This window comes from Sminthopsis crassicaudata, chromosome 2 (genome assembly GCF_048593235.1).
Source record: "Sminthopsis crassicaudata isolate SCR6 chromosome 2, ASM4859323v1, whole genome shotgun sequence".
Lineage (NCBI taxonomy): Eukaryota > Metazoa > Chordata > Mammalia > Dasyuromorphia > Dasyuridae > Sminthopsis > Sminthopsis crassicaudata.
In genome coordinates, this window is record NC_133618.1 from 360,591,913 (window position 1) to 360,605,171 (window position 13,259).

Below are 13,259 nucleotides of genomic sequence, written 5' to 3' on the forward strand. Positions count from 1 at the left end.
TCTACTCAAATCTCTCAGACAGATTCTTCTTCCTGTAACGAACCGTTGTCTCCAGGCAGTTGCTGTTAACTCTTGTCCAGAGAAGTGACTTCCCTTCCTGCAGAGAGCCCCGTCAGGCCTGATGTAATGCAGAGACTTCTCCTCTTCCTGGAGTGCTGTCCTCCAGCCCTTGTCCTTCCCCAGAATTGTGCCACCACAAGAAGAGCTGCCTTAAATATTTTTGTACACATATGTATTTTTCCTTTTTCTTTGATTTCTTTGGGGTACAGCCCTAGTAGTAGCATTGCTGTATCAAAGAGCATCCACAGTTTTATAGCCCTTTAGGTATAGTTTCAATTTATTCTCCAGAATGGTTGGACCAGTTCACTACTCTAACTTTATTTGATGTCTCATGGAATCACTAACTTCAACTTGATCAATTCTAATTTTTAAGGAATTATTTTATTTAGGGAGCTTTTGTACCAAAATCTTTTATTACTTGACAATTCTGATTTTTATGGAGTTCTTTTCTTCAGTGAATTTTTGTGCCTCTTTTATCATTAGGACCAATTCTATTTTTTTTGCCAATTATATTTTTAAGGTGTTATTTTCTTTGGTATTTTTTGGTGCTTCTTTTATCAAGATGCTAATTCTCTTTTCTTTTTTTTAAATTTAATTGATTTTTTTCTGATGATATATGCATATTAACTTTTAAAAATACACATTTCTTAAAGAAAACCATGTTGGAAAAGAAAAATCAGAACAAAAAGGAAAAACTATGAGAGAGAGGGGAAAAAAAGACAGAAAAAAGAAGTGAATGTAGCATGTATTGATTTACATTCATTCTCCATAGTTTTTTTTTTCTAGATTCAGATGGCATTTTCTATCCAAAGTTTATTGGGATTGTCTTAGATCACTGAAGCACTGAGAAGAACCAAGTCTTTCAGAGTTGATCATGGCACTAACTTGCTGTTACTATGTATAATATATTCTGTTTGTTTAGCTCAGTATCATTTCATGTAAATCTTTCCAGGCTTTCTAAAATAGCTTGTTCATCATTTTTATAGAATAATAATATCCCAATTACCTTTGTACACCATAACTTATTTCACCATTCCCCAATTGATGGGCATCTACTCATTTTCCAACTTTTTTGCTACCACAAAAATAGTTGCTACAAACATTTTTGTATATGTAGGTGCTTTTCCCTCTATGACTTCCCTGGTATATAAACCCAGCAATGGGATTGTTGGGTCAAAGAATATGTACAGTTTTATAGCCCTTTGGGCAAAGTTCCACATTGTTCTCCAGAATGGTTAGATTGTTTTACAATTCCATAAGCAACACATTAGTGATCCAGTTTTCCTATATCCACTTTAAAATTGATGGTTATCTATTCCTGTAATTTTAGCCAATCTGAGAGGTGTAAGGGGATATCTCAGAATTGCTTTAATTTGTATTTTTCTATTCAATAGTGCTTTAGAGCTGTTTTCCATATGACTATAAAGGGCTTTAATTTTATCATCTGAAAATTGTCTGTTTATATATTTGATCATTTATCAATTGGGAAATGACTTGTATTTTTACAAATTTGACACAGTCCTATATTTTAGAAATGAGACCTTTTTCAGAAACACTGCATATAAAATTCCCCCTCTCCAGCTTTGTACCTCCCATCTAATCTTGTTTCTATTGGTTTTGTTTATGCAAAATCTTTTTACTTTAAAGTAATCAAATTTCTCCATTTTTGCATTTCATATTGTTCTCTAGTCCATCTTTGGTCATAAATTCAAAGATCTGATAGATAAATTATCCCTTGCTCTCCTAATTTGCTTATGGGATCACTCTTTATGCCCAAATCAAATTTTGATCTTATTTTGGTATGGGATGTGAGATGTGGGTCTGTGCTGAGTTTCTGACATTATTTTCTAGTTTTCCCAGGAATTTTTGTGAAATAGTGAGTTCTTATCCCAAAAGCTAGATTTTGGGAGTCTAATAATCAAATATTAGATTATTATAGTTATTGATTATTATGTCATGTGTATACTAATTCTCTTTTCATAATTTTCTTACTCCACTCTCATTTCTTTTCCTATTTTTTTCCTTCCAGCACTCTTATCTCTTCTTTCTTCTAGGAATTCTTGCTGACCTTGGACCCAATTAGCATTTTTCCTAGAAGCATTTTTTTGGTGATTGTTTTCATAGTGTTGTCTTCTTCTGAATTTATGTGTTAGTATTTCTTCAACTTTGTTGTTGTTGTTATTGTTGTTTGCTTATTGTTTTTAGAGCTAGGTTTTGATATTTCCAAGGTTGTATGATTCTGGGAAAGGTACAGTTACTTTGGACCACTAGTCCCCTACAGCCATAAATTCTAGTGTTCCTATTTGTTTTGGAATTGTGACCAGTGCCCTTATGCCTTGTGACCATGCACCAGCATTCCTCTTCATCCTGATACTATAACCCAGAACTGTGTATAGTTAATAGAGTTGCCAATCAGTGCCAGTTATACCCCAGTGCCAGCAAAAGGATTCCCATAATCTTTTTTTGACCAGTTCTTTGACATTCTCGCCATCTCTGGGCTAAACTTCTCATAGCTGCTGCTGCTGCTGCAGCTGCTGCTACTACTACTACTACTATTGCTGCCCCAGCATATGTAGGCTCTGGACAGACCTCCACACAAGGGTCACATACTTCTCCTACCAACTTCTTAAGTTGTCTTAGTCAGAAAAATGTCTTTTCCTGACCTTTTTTTTTTGGATCTGCTGTCCCAAAATTTAATGTAAAGTGTTATTTTTAAAGATTATATTGATAATATTAAGAGAAAATATATAATATTGTGAATATTCATCTGGGTGACTGCCTCTACTCTGCCATCTTGGCTCTGCCGCAATGATATTTATAGTGTGATTGGACTTCAGCATCAATATTTCCCAGTATTTATGCTGATGATTTCCTGTTTTTTGATCTGATGATTTCCCTGCATGAATAGTCATAACCAAGAATTCTTATAACTGAGGCAAACTCAGTGGAGTAAGGAAAAAACAGTTTCTTTGGGTAGATTCCATTGTACCAGGAGAGTGGAAGATTCCCAACTTTGGTGGCATATATTATGACCAATCAATTTTGATGCTTGAACTTTCCAATAAAAGGCAAAAGAAAGAGAGAAAACAAGGAGGAGAACGAAAACATGATAGTGGGAAAAAGACAGATCTAGAGGGAATTGGTATTCCTGTTATTGGCATTGAATGTCCTGAGGCTGGTAGCAGACTGGGGATGAAATAATAAGTGAAAGTCAGAGGAGTGAGTACAGACCTGTACATCAGTACCTCATACAAAGATCTGATAACATTTCTCTAATTATAGTTTTGCTTCATATAATCACAGAATCTTGGAATTGGAAGGGATCATGGAAGCCATCAAATCTAACTTCTAGATGAAAAGAAATCCTTTCTAAAATGTCTCCAACAAATGATTGTATATATTTTTCCTTTTTAAACAAAGGCTCAGATCATAAATTTAAAAGTGGAAAGGGAGATCCATTTAGAGGTCATTAAGTCCAATTCTTCAGTTTTATAGATGAAGAAAATGAGACAAGTAAGGCTTGATTTGCTTAGGACCAAACAGTTAGTAGGGGTCTGAGGAAGAATTTGAACCAAGGTTTTCCCAACATTGTCTAGCATTTTATCTATTTATCATTCAGACTTTTTATTTAGACTCTTTTTTAAAAATCCTTGTTACTTTGCAATAATTTCAACTCTTTCTCTCATTCCCAATAGAAATAAAACCCTCATTTATCGTTGAATGAATATTGTTGAATATCAAATCAACAAACTGACTCTATTTAAAATGAGGGTTTCATTCCATAGTGAGAACAGTGTATTTGAAATTTTTGTATAAAAGAATCTGAAAACAGTTAATCAATAATAGACAAAGATAATACAAATTCCATCCCTTAATGCTTATGTGACCTTCTTTGGGCAAATCAATTAACCTCTCTGTCTATCGTTCCATCATCTGAAAAAATGAGGAAGTTATGTTAAATTACCTCTAGAGTCCCTTAAAAGTCTAGCTGAAAATCTCTGATCCTGTGATTTTTGTTCCTCTGATGCAAAGGATGAGATGTGCTTCAGTGTTAGTCCTTTGAAATTACCATTAGTCACGGTATTTCTCAGCGATCTCAGTGTTGTTTTTCTTTTTCATTATTGTGCTTATCTTCTCATTCTGCTCATTTTGCTCTGAATCAATTTATGTGTTTTCCTAAGTCTCTCTGAAGTTTTCATGTTTGTCATTTCTTAGAATGTAACAATATCCCATTATATTCACATATACCACAATTTGTTCATTCATCATCCAATTGACTACTTACTTTCCTTCTAGTTCTTTGTTACTACAAAAATGCTATTTTGAATATTATTGTATATACTTATATGTATGTGTATATATGTATACAGACACACACCTCTCTATCTCTCTCTGTCTCTAGCTCAGCAACAAATATATAAAGAACTAAGTGATGTAGTGAATAGAATACCAGGCCCGAAGTCAGGAACCCTTGAGTTCAAATCTGGCCTTTGTCACTTATAAGTCACTTGGCCACACTGTCTGCTTCAGTTTTCTCATCTGTAAAATGAGCCAGGGAAGGAAATATAACCAACACTCTAGTACATTTTTCAAGAAAACCCCAAATGGGGTCACCAAGAATTGGATATGTTTGAAAATGATTCAACAAATCTATCTAGTAGGTGTATATGCACATGCATGTATAATGTTGTTGTATATGTCTATGTATTATATGATACCACAACTAGAAATATACCTCAGACATGTCTGAGGGACATGGGAAGTTGGGTTTATCAGATGAATCCCCTCCAATCAATTCTTTTGATATGCTTATTATATATGGGATAACTCTCCTTTCAGAATTTTACCTGGGAACACTTTGATCCATTTTAAGTATATAAGAGTACTATATCCATTTTTTGTATGAAAGGATATGAAAACTCAGTTGACTATAGACAAGGACAATACATATTCCTTCCCAGATACACTGTAAGGGCACCCTTGTGGGTCAGGGAAGGGACTAGACCTTTCATTTCACTGATATAGGGAAATCTCAGCTTGGAAACTTTTCCCACCAATTATTCCACCAAAGATTAGCAACTCCTACTAAATAAATAAATAAATAAATGTTTTGCTTTTATGTGATGTTTAAAAATTTACCAAATAAACTTTTGTATCTTTACCTTCATAACACCATTGAATTATTTATTTCCATTTTAAAATGGAGAAAATGGTTCTGTGAGAGGTAAGATAATTTGACCAAGGTCATAAAACTAGTATCAGAAATAGGATCCAAAATCATATCTTCATGTCTAATTCTTCAGGCTGCCTTTCTAAAACTTGGGTTTGGGAGCTCTCATGGGGGAGTTAAGTGACTTACCATAATTATATAATTAGTATTTGCAAGATTTTAATCCAAAACTTCTTGATTCCAAAGCCAGCCAGGGCCATGATGCCTCTCTCTTGTTACCACTAAGGGCATACCTTCCATGTCCAAATCTATTAAGGGATAAAACTTAACACATTTGCTAGGCATACACAAAATCCTATAATTCACATTTCCTTTTGCTTACAAAGCAACATTTGTTTTCACATTAGATCCTTATAACTTTTGCCCCCATAAAATAAGCAATGAAAGTATTATAGTCAACCAAGGCCACTGAATATATGTGTGGCAGTACTTGGAACTAGAACCTAATTATCCTGACTTTTAGTCTGAATCTCTTTTCAATAAGTGATATGAATTGTCACATGAATATGAATAAATGAATGTATGAATGAGTGAATGGAGCATTTATTAAGCACTATGTTTAAAGCACTGTGCTAAGCATTGGAGATATGAAAAGAAAAGTAGTCCCTGTTCTCCAGGAACTCCTATTTTAATGGAAGATTTCTTTTACAAATCCCACAGTGCTTAGAGTGGAGAAACAAAATGACAGTTAATATCTGTCATTTTTAAATGTCATTATTCCCAGGGCTCTTGGGTCCTAAGACTTGGGCTGTCCCCATCAAGGTCCAAGAGGAGATAGTAGTCACAGTGGAGACCAATAAGGGGAAGGAGAACAAAAAATGGGAGGCAGCCTTTTTAAGTGTACAGGCATGAACATTTCTTTAAAAGTAGAGAAATAGTCCTGACCTGGGAGTTAAAAGCCCTAAGTTTTAATCTCAAACCCTGTCCCAAATTTATTATATAACTTCTTCTGAGTCACTTTCTCATAAAAACTTGACATTGTAATCTTGAATCATTCTTTAGTTTTTTTCTTTGTGATGAGAGCAGCAGGTTGAAATAGATGATGAAAGATATTTCTGGATTCAAGATCCAATATCTCTTGAAAGAAACATGCTTTTGGGAAGCTTATAAAAGATAATGGTTTCCTTCTGAGACCAAATTCAGAACCTTTTCTTAGGAATGCATTCTGGTAAGGTTGTTGTTATCTATATGAAACACATACTGTATTGCTCAAAGCAATATGTTTTCTGTAAATGACTTATTATAATAAATGATTTATTATTATTATTATTATAAATTATGATCTTAATTTATTTTTTTCCTCATGGAGGATTTAGCAAGAGATGGGGTATGGGAGATGTCAAGGATGACACTGAAGTTGCAGGTCTGAGTGACTTGGGAAGATAAGTAGTGCCTTCAAAAGTAATAGAGAAGTTGGGAAGAGGTATGTGTTTTGAGGGGAAAATAATGAATTCTGATTTGAACATGTTGAATTTGTCTATAGGAAATCTAATTTGATTCCCTAAGGCAGTTAGGTAATAAAGAATGGAAGTTCAGGATACTAGAAGGGAGAAATATCTGCCTTATAGGCTTAACTAGGGTTGTTTCTTTTCCTCTTTAGGATTGAGCTGTTCATATATGATGGTGGTAGTGTTGTGGAACAAATATGAGGAAGGATCCATCCATGGCTTTAATGACACAACAAATTTTCAAACTAATCAAGGGCACTGTCATCTTTTTAGTCACCCAGATTCACAATCTTAGAGACATCCTGGATCATTCCTTCATCCTCTTACCCCATAGCCAAGCCGATGCTAATTTTTCTTGATCTTCCTTTATAACATGTTTTACATCCATCCTCTCTTTTCAGAAATGCAGTCTCTGCTCTCATTCATCACCTCTATCCTATTATATTGTAATAACTTCCCTCCTTATTGGTCTCCCTGTTTCTAGTCTCTCCTCTCTCCAATCCATCTTCCACACAGATACTAGATTAATATTCCTTAAGTGTAGGTTTCACCATGTGATTTTCCCTTTCAATTAGTTCACTTGCCTCCCAATAGCCACTCAGATGAAATATGAACTCCTCTATTTGGCATTTAGAGAGTTTCCCAATGTACCTTCATACTACTTTTCCAGGATTATTGCTCATTACTTTCTTTCATGCACTCTATTTTCTAACCAAATCAATCTGCTGGCTTTTCCCTAAACACAACTCTTTATTCCCTTTCCATATGTCTTTGCATAGACTGTCCCTTATGCCTGAAGAAGTTTGCTTGGGACTTATTCCCTCCCCTTTACCTTGTAGAACACTGAGTTTCCCTCAGATTTCTTCTGCATGAAGCTTATCCTGATTCCCCCATTTACTAATTTCCTATTCTGATTCCCTCATTTGCTAATTCCTCCCACTAGATATTTCTTTGTATTTATTTGACATGTATTTTATGCTGGTATTTTCTATATGAAGCCTTTTTTTATCTCAACAGTTGCTAGTGGTTAGAGAGCTGAACATTGAAATTGGAAGACCCTGAGTTCAAGGCCTGACCCCGACATATATCTAGCTGGTGGCAAATGACTCAATTTCTCAATGCTCTAGGTAACTCTATTAAGATTTTAAGTTGAAGAGAGCAGCCTGCATTGGTTCTTTCACCTAGGATTTCCCTATACAAGAGAAATCACAATTCAGCTCATATATATAAATTTGATCTCCCTCCAAAGAATACAAGCTCTTTGAGAGCAGGGACTCTTTCATTTTTGTGTCAAGCACAGTACTTGGTACATAGTACCATTAAGTACCAGTAATTAATACTGAGGTTGGATGAATTAATACTTAATGTTGAATGAATGCATAGATGAATCTGTGATTTATCTTGGGACAAGAGCTAAAATGTCTTGGACTATCTCTCCTGATAAATTGATGTGGGTCTCCAATAAACTTTCTTCCTCAGTGCCTTATAATCATATCAGGCAAATGTGATCAGGCAAATGTGATTGTCCTTAAGAAGAGGAGCCCCAAGGATGGAGAGGTAAAGAGGGAAATATTACCTGGAGAAGTTACTTTCCAACTCACTTTTTGACTTTAGTGCCTCTTAAGTATAGTATAAATATACGACTGTTGTTAGGTTTGCTCAGATCTTATTATGCCAATGTAAATTGAGTTATAACATCAAAGGCCTCTTTGTTTAGTGAACCAAGCATTTTGTGTTAGTATCTACATTTGTCCTCGTTATTTTCTGGCAGTTTTGCTCAGTGCTAGCAGTGTGTCCTCAAGTGGAGAGTCATAAAAATTAAGTGATTTATGAAATCTATTATGAACTTCTGGTTAATAGCAAATGTGCTAAATGGCAAATGTGGGGCCATGGTATTTGCACCAGAGAAGACCTTGGGCTCTGCATTCTGCTGTTTAATCTCTGGGGAATTACATTATTAATATCCTTTTTCTTTCTACTCCCTCTCCTGCCCTCATCCCCCTCACCCATTTAGGCCAATAAATGATTTAGGACTTGTCTCTCTACTATATACACATATATTATATGCTGTAAGTAGTTAATGAATGTAGTACATGTCATCTGTAGTGCCCTGAGACTTAAACTTATTACTATTAATACTAACAATATCAAGATCTTACATAATGTAAATTTTTTAAAAAATGTTTTCTGAAGTGATGAAAATTTTTTATTTGTACAGAGGAATCAGACTGGGACATCCTTTATCTTATTTGATCCTTAGTCAGGTAGGGAATGTGATGTCATTCCCATTTTGCAGAGGAGTAAACTGAAACTCAGAGAGAGGAAGTGACTTTCCTGTTACACAGAAAATTCATGCAAGGACAAGACTTTTAAAGCTCAGATTAGGTTTTCTAGAGGTAGGATAGTATGGTGGTTAGAATATCAGCTTCAGACTTGCTATATGATCTTGAACAAATCTTTCAATCTCTCTTGACCTCAGGTACTGATTTGTAAAAAGAGAGCGTCAGAGCCAATGACTTCCAAGGTCCCTTTCAACTCCACATCTACAATCCTGAGTGTATAAAGCTGAATTCTATGGACTAGGAAGTCCCAGACTATGGGTTTTAATTTGAATTCTTGCTACATAGGCATGAACTTTGAAGCTTGCTTAACTGATACTTTCTGGTGATAGTTTAATTCCTTCACCAATTGAGCAACTCAGCCTATTTTTTCCATAGCTTCTCCTTGACTTAATGCCTACATTCTATAATTTTATCTAGAGAAGCTGCTTCACCTTACAAAGAAATGCTAAAGAACCTTTAGCATAGATTTAAAAACTGATATACATCTGATGGAAGTGGAAATCTTCAACATAAAGAAGATCCAACTCACTTCCAGTTGATCAATGATGGACAGAAATAACTATACCCAGAGAAGGAACACTGGGAAGTGAATGTAAATTGTTAGCACTACTGTCTATCTACCCAGGTTACTTATACCTTCGGAAGCTAATAATTAATGTGCAACAAGAAAATGGTATTTACACACATATATTGTATCTAGGTTATATTGTAACACATGTAAAATGTATGGGATTACCTGCCATCGGGGGGAGGGAGTGGAGGGAGGGAGGGGATAATTTGGAAAAATGAATTAAAAAAAAATAAAAAAAAAAAACAAAACTGATATACAAGCTATATGGCAGAAAGGGAAGGATTTGTGGCTGACTGACAGATTCATATTGCTGCAGTGTTTTTGGGTTTCCAAAAGCATCTCTGTAATAGACTTTGTAGATTAGAAACAGACACAGGTTTCATATCTTTCCCTAAATTTATTGTTGCTCAGTCATTTTAAGCTGTGTATAACTCTTCATGATCCTATTTAGGGTAGTATACCCTTAATGAAGGGTTTGCCTTTTCCTTTTCCAGTTCATTTTACAGGTGAAGAAGCTGAGACAAATAGTCACAAAAATTCTTAAGTTAGTCTGTCTGAGGTCAGATTTGAACTCAGGGAGATGATTCTTCCTGCCTCTAGGCCTGACACTATGCACTATGGAGCTATATAACTACTTTTAACTAACTTCCCACAAAAGTATTTAGAAGTTTATCTGAATCTTTTCTGAGCAAGCTTCCCTTTTTAAATCTGTCCATACTCCTAAAGGGTAGTGAGGTCCATGAGATGATTTTGGTATGACAAAATTCATTTATTTCTTTCATTAGTCCCTAGAAAATGGGAAAGAAACCAGTATTATTTCTGCCTCTCCATATCTTTTGAGAATTTGTAAATTTTCAAAATTATAACATCATCTTTCCAGACTAAAGAAATCTTTTCCCCCCAATTGGTCCTCACAATACTTTTCTTTCTCAAATTCTTTATCTGGGGAATTTCCTGTTGGAGAAAGGGACATCAACCCTCACTGACTGTTGACCAGTTGCCACTTACAGGGCATTAGCAAGGTGCCCCAAGAGAGAGATAGCATCAGCTTGTGCCAAGAGAGGCAAACCTTGATGCTACCTGAGACCTGAAGGGAGACCATTCAAGACCCTCAAAACAGAACCCTTGGGAATGGCTGCACCCTTTAGACCACCAGTCCTGCTTCCAACTCAAAGAAAGGGTCTTTTTCAACTTGAAGAGAAAGGGTCAGTCATTATCATTAGCTACTAGCTTTGGGTTTAGCAATATCCTCCAGAATGTTGTCCTGATTCTGGTACTGCCTTCTAGCTATCCATGAGGGAGAGAGATCATAATGGAGATGGGGCTCATCTTATAATTATCGCCACCATTAACTGCTGACCATACAGTCAGGTAACCAGAGCACACATCCTACTTCCAGCCCAATGTTCCTATACCAACATCTGAGAAAGCAATCCCATATTATGCATAGACGCAGCTTGGTAATTGCTTCTGTGGTCATTGCATCCCAAACTATTGGAGATCCGTAAAAGAAAGTTTTTGCCACTGTAACAAAACACTTGAATAAAAAGTTCATCATTAAAGATTGATATGATTTATCATGAAAGTGATATTAAAGAAGATACATTATATCTTTTGACCACAGTACCTTAAGAACCCTGGGACCTTCCCATCTGAGTTGCAGCTGAAATCTATGTGTTTTCCCTTCATTATGATGTGAGCTTCTATTGAATGTGGATCAAAGCATAATACTTTTACATTTTTTATTTGCTTTTTTTTTTTTGCAGTTTTTCCCCTTTGTTCTGATTTTTCTTTCATAACATGACAAATATGGAAATATGTTTAAAAGCTTAGGACATGTTTAATCTATATCAGATTGCTAGCTGTTTTGAAAAGGAGGAGGGAGAAAAAAATTTGGAACACAAAATTTTACAAAAATGAATCTTGACCCTGGGCAAGTCCCTTAATCCCAATTGCCTCACCAAAAAAAAATCTTAAAAACTATCTTTATATGTAATTGGATAAATAAAATGCTATTGAGAAAAAAATAAAATAAAATTTTCCATTATAAAAAAGAGTGTGTGCTCCTTTTTAATTTTTGTTCCCATGCTTAGGATAGTGCTTAATAGTAATTACTTAATAAATTTTTATTCATTCATAATCTAGAGACATTTCCTAGGCCTAGGATATCTATTAGGAGTTATAGAGACCAGGTCTGATGATAGTATTATATGTTCAAGGGTACCTGGTTTTGTTTCTTTTCAGAGTTTCAAGGAATGATAGCATTAGATTTTTTTTTAAACTGACTTAAATGCATGCTATTCCCCCAGCCACTTCTGAACAAGGCTTATGTCTTTACTTAAACAAAACACCATTTTTCTTTGCATTGTGAACTCCATGTAAAATTTAAAGATCTTTATCTTAGTCTCAATAAATGAAAAAAAACCTTTGTTCAATGCTCCTTCTCTAATTTCCCAAGAAAATCAATCCCCCAAGTCAGAAACATGTAGTCTCAAGATGTCACTTACATCAATACCTGACTGGAGCAAGGGGCCATCAGCTAGATACCACGACATCCTTGTGGGAAGGAAAGAACACTGATTCTTCAATATGCTCTGACCTGTGAACTTCCTCTGACTTTGTAAGTCCAATAATGCTGCCTCCATCAGGGAGCTGCACCCTTGAGAGGTGCCCCTAGCTATTCAGCTGATGTAAGGAGGTGGCCTGGAATCTATAACTGATTGCTTAGGGTGCCGGTTTAGTTAGCTTGGTAATTAAAAGCTAACAAAGAACCAAGACCTATTCAAATCCCTACAGGGTCAGAATGTAAATAAGTAATGGTCAGCCAATTTTTTTAAATAGGCAAAGAATTCAATAAAGAAGATGTGGAACACAAAGTAGTGACAGCTTTGAAGAAAGACTGAAGGAGAGTTTGTTCACTGAGTTAAAGAAAGCAAATGCTCACATCTTAAATTATTTTTAGGATCCCAAAGTAGTTTGTACTTCCCATCCTCATTGTTGTTTATTCCACTGGTAAGATATAGCCACCCCTGAGCAAACAGGCCAACATCTAGCTGGAAGCCTGTATCCTGTATTTCATTTATCACTTTTGTTGATGCTTTCAGGTTATTTTTGTACTACAGTCAATTCTTCTTTTTTATTTTAAATGAAATTCTGCACTGGATTACAATTGTTGAATTAATTGAAATTATGCATATATACATATATCTATGCATACATATATATATAATATATATATATATCTTGAGTGTAGAAAATAGTCATTTATTTGGAAAAATAGTGGGAAGTAGTGGGAAGTCTTCCTTACATAAAGGAAGTTATGAGTTTTGAAATTCACACTGAGTCTGACATTTTATTCAAAAATCTTTATAATATAATCTCTGAAAACTATCAGATGACCTTAAAATAATTGATTCATATAAACTTCACTATTCTGTCCCAGTGACTTCTCAGGGTCCCTCCATCCCACCTGGTAGAACTTTTCCTTACAGCAAAGGGGTCCAGGTAACCAAAACAGACCAGCACACTAGTCCTAATTGACAAATTACACCATTCTAAGAATGGGAAGGAGGGGGAGATGAAATCCCATCTAAATGTTTTGCTGCTTC

The 13,259-nt window shown here is 35.2% G+C and overlaps 1 long non-coding RNA gene across 1 annotated transcript in view; it reads right to left on the reverse strand.

The window, feature by feature from the left end:
- Nucleotides 1-12,340, reverse strand: part of LOC141553507 (uncharacterized) — a 33,637-nt gene extending 21,297 nt beyond the window's left edge. Inside the window, exon 1 of the long non-coding RNA XR_012485483.1 lies at nucleotides 12,159-12,340. This is a non-coding gene — a long non-coding RNA (uncharacterized LOC141553507). The remainder of the gene's footprint in view (nucleotides 1-12,158) is intronic.
- Between the last annotated feature and the right edge of the window lie 919 nt (nucleotides 12,341-13,259).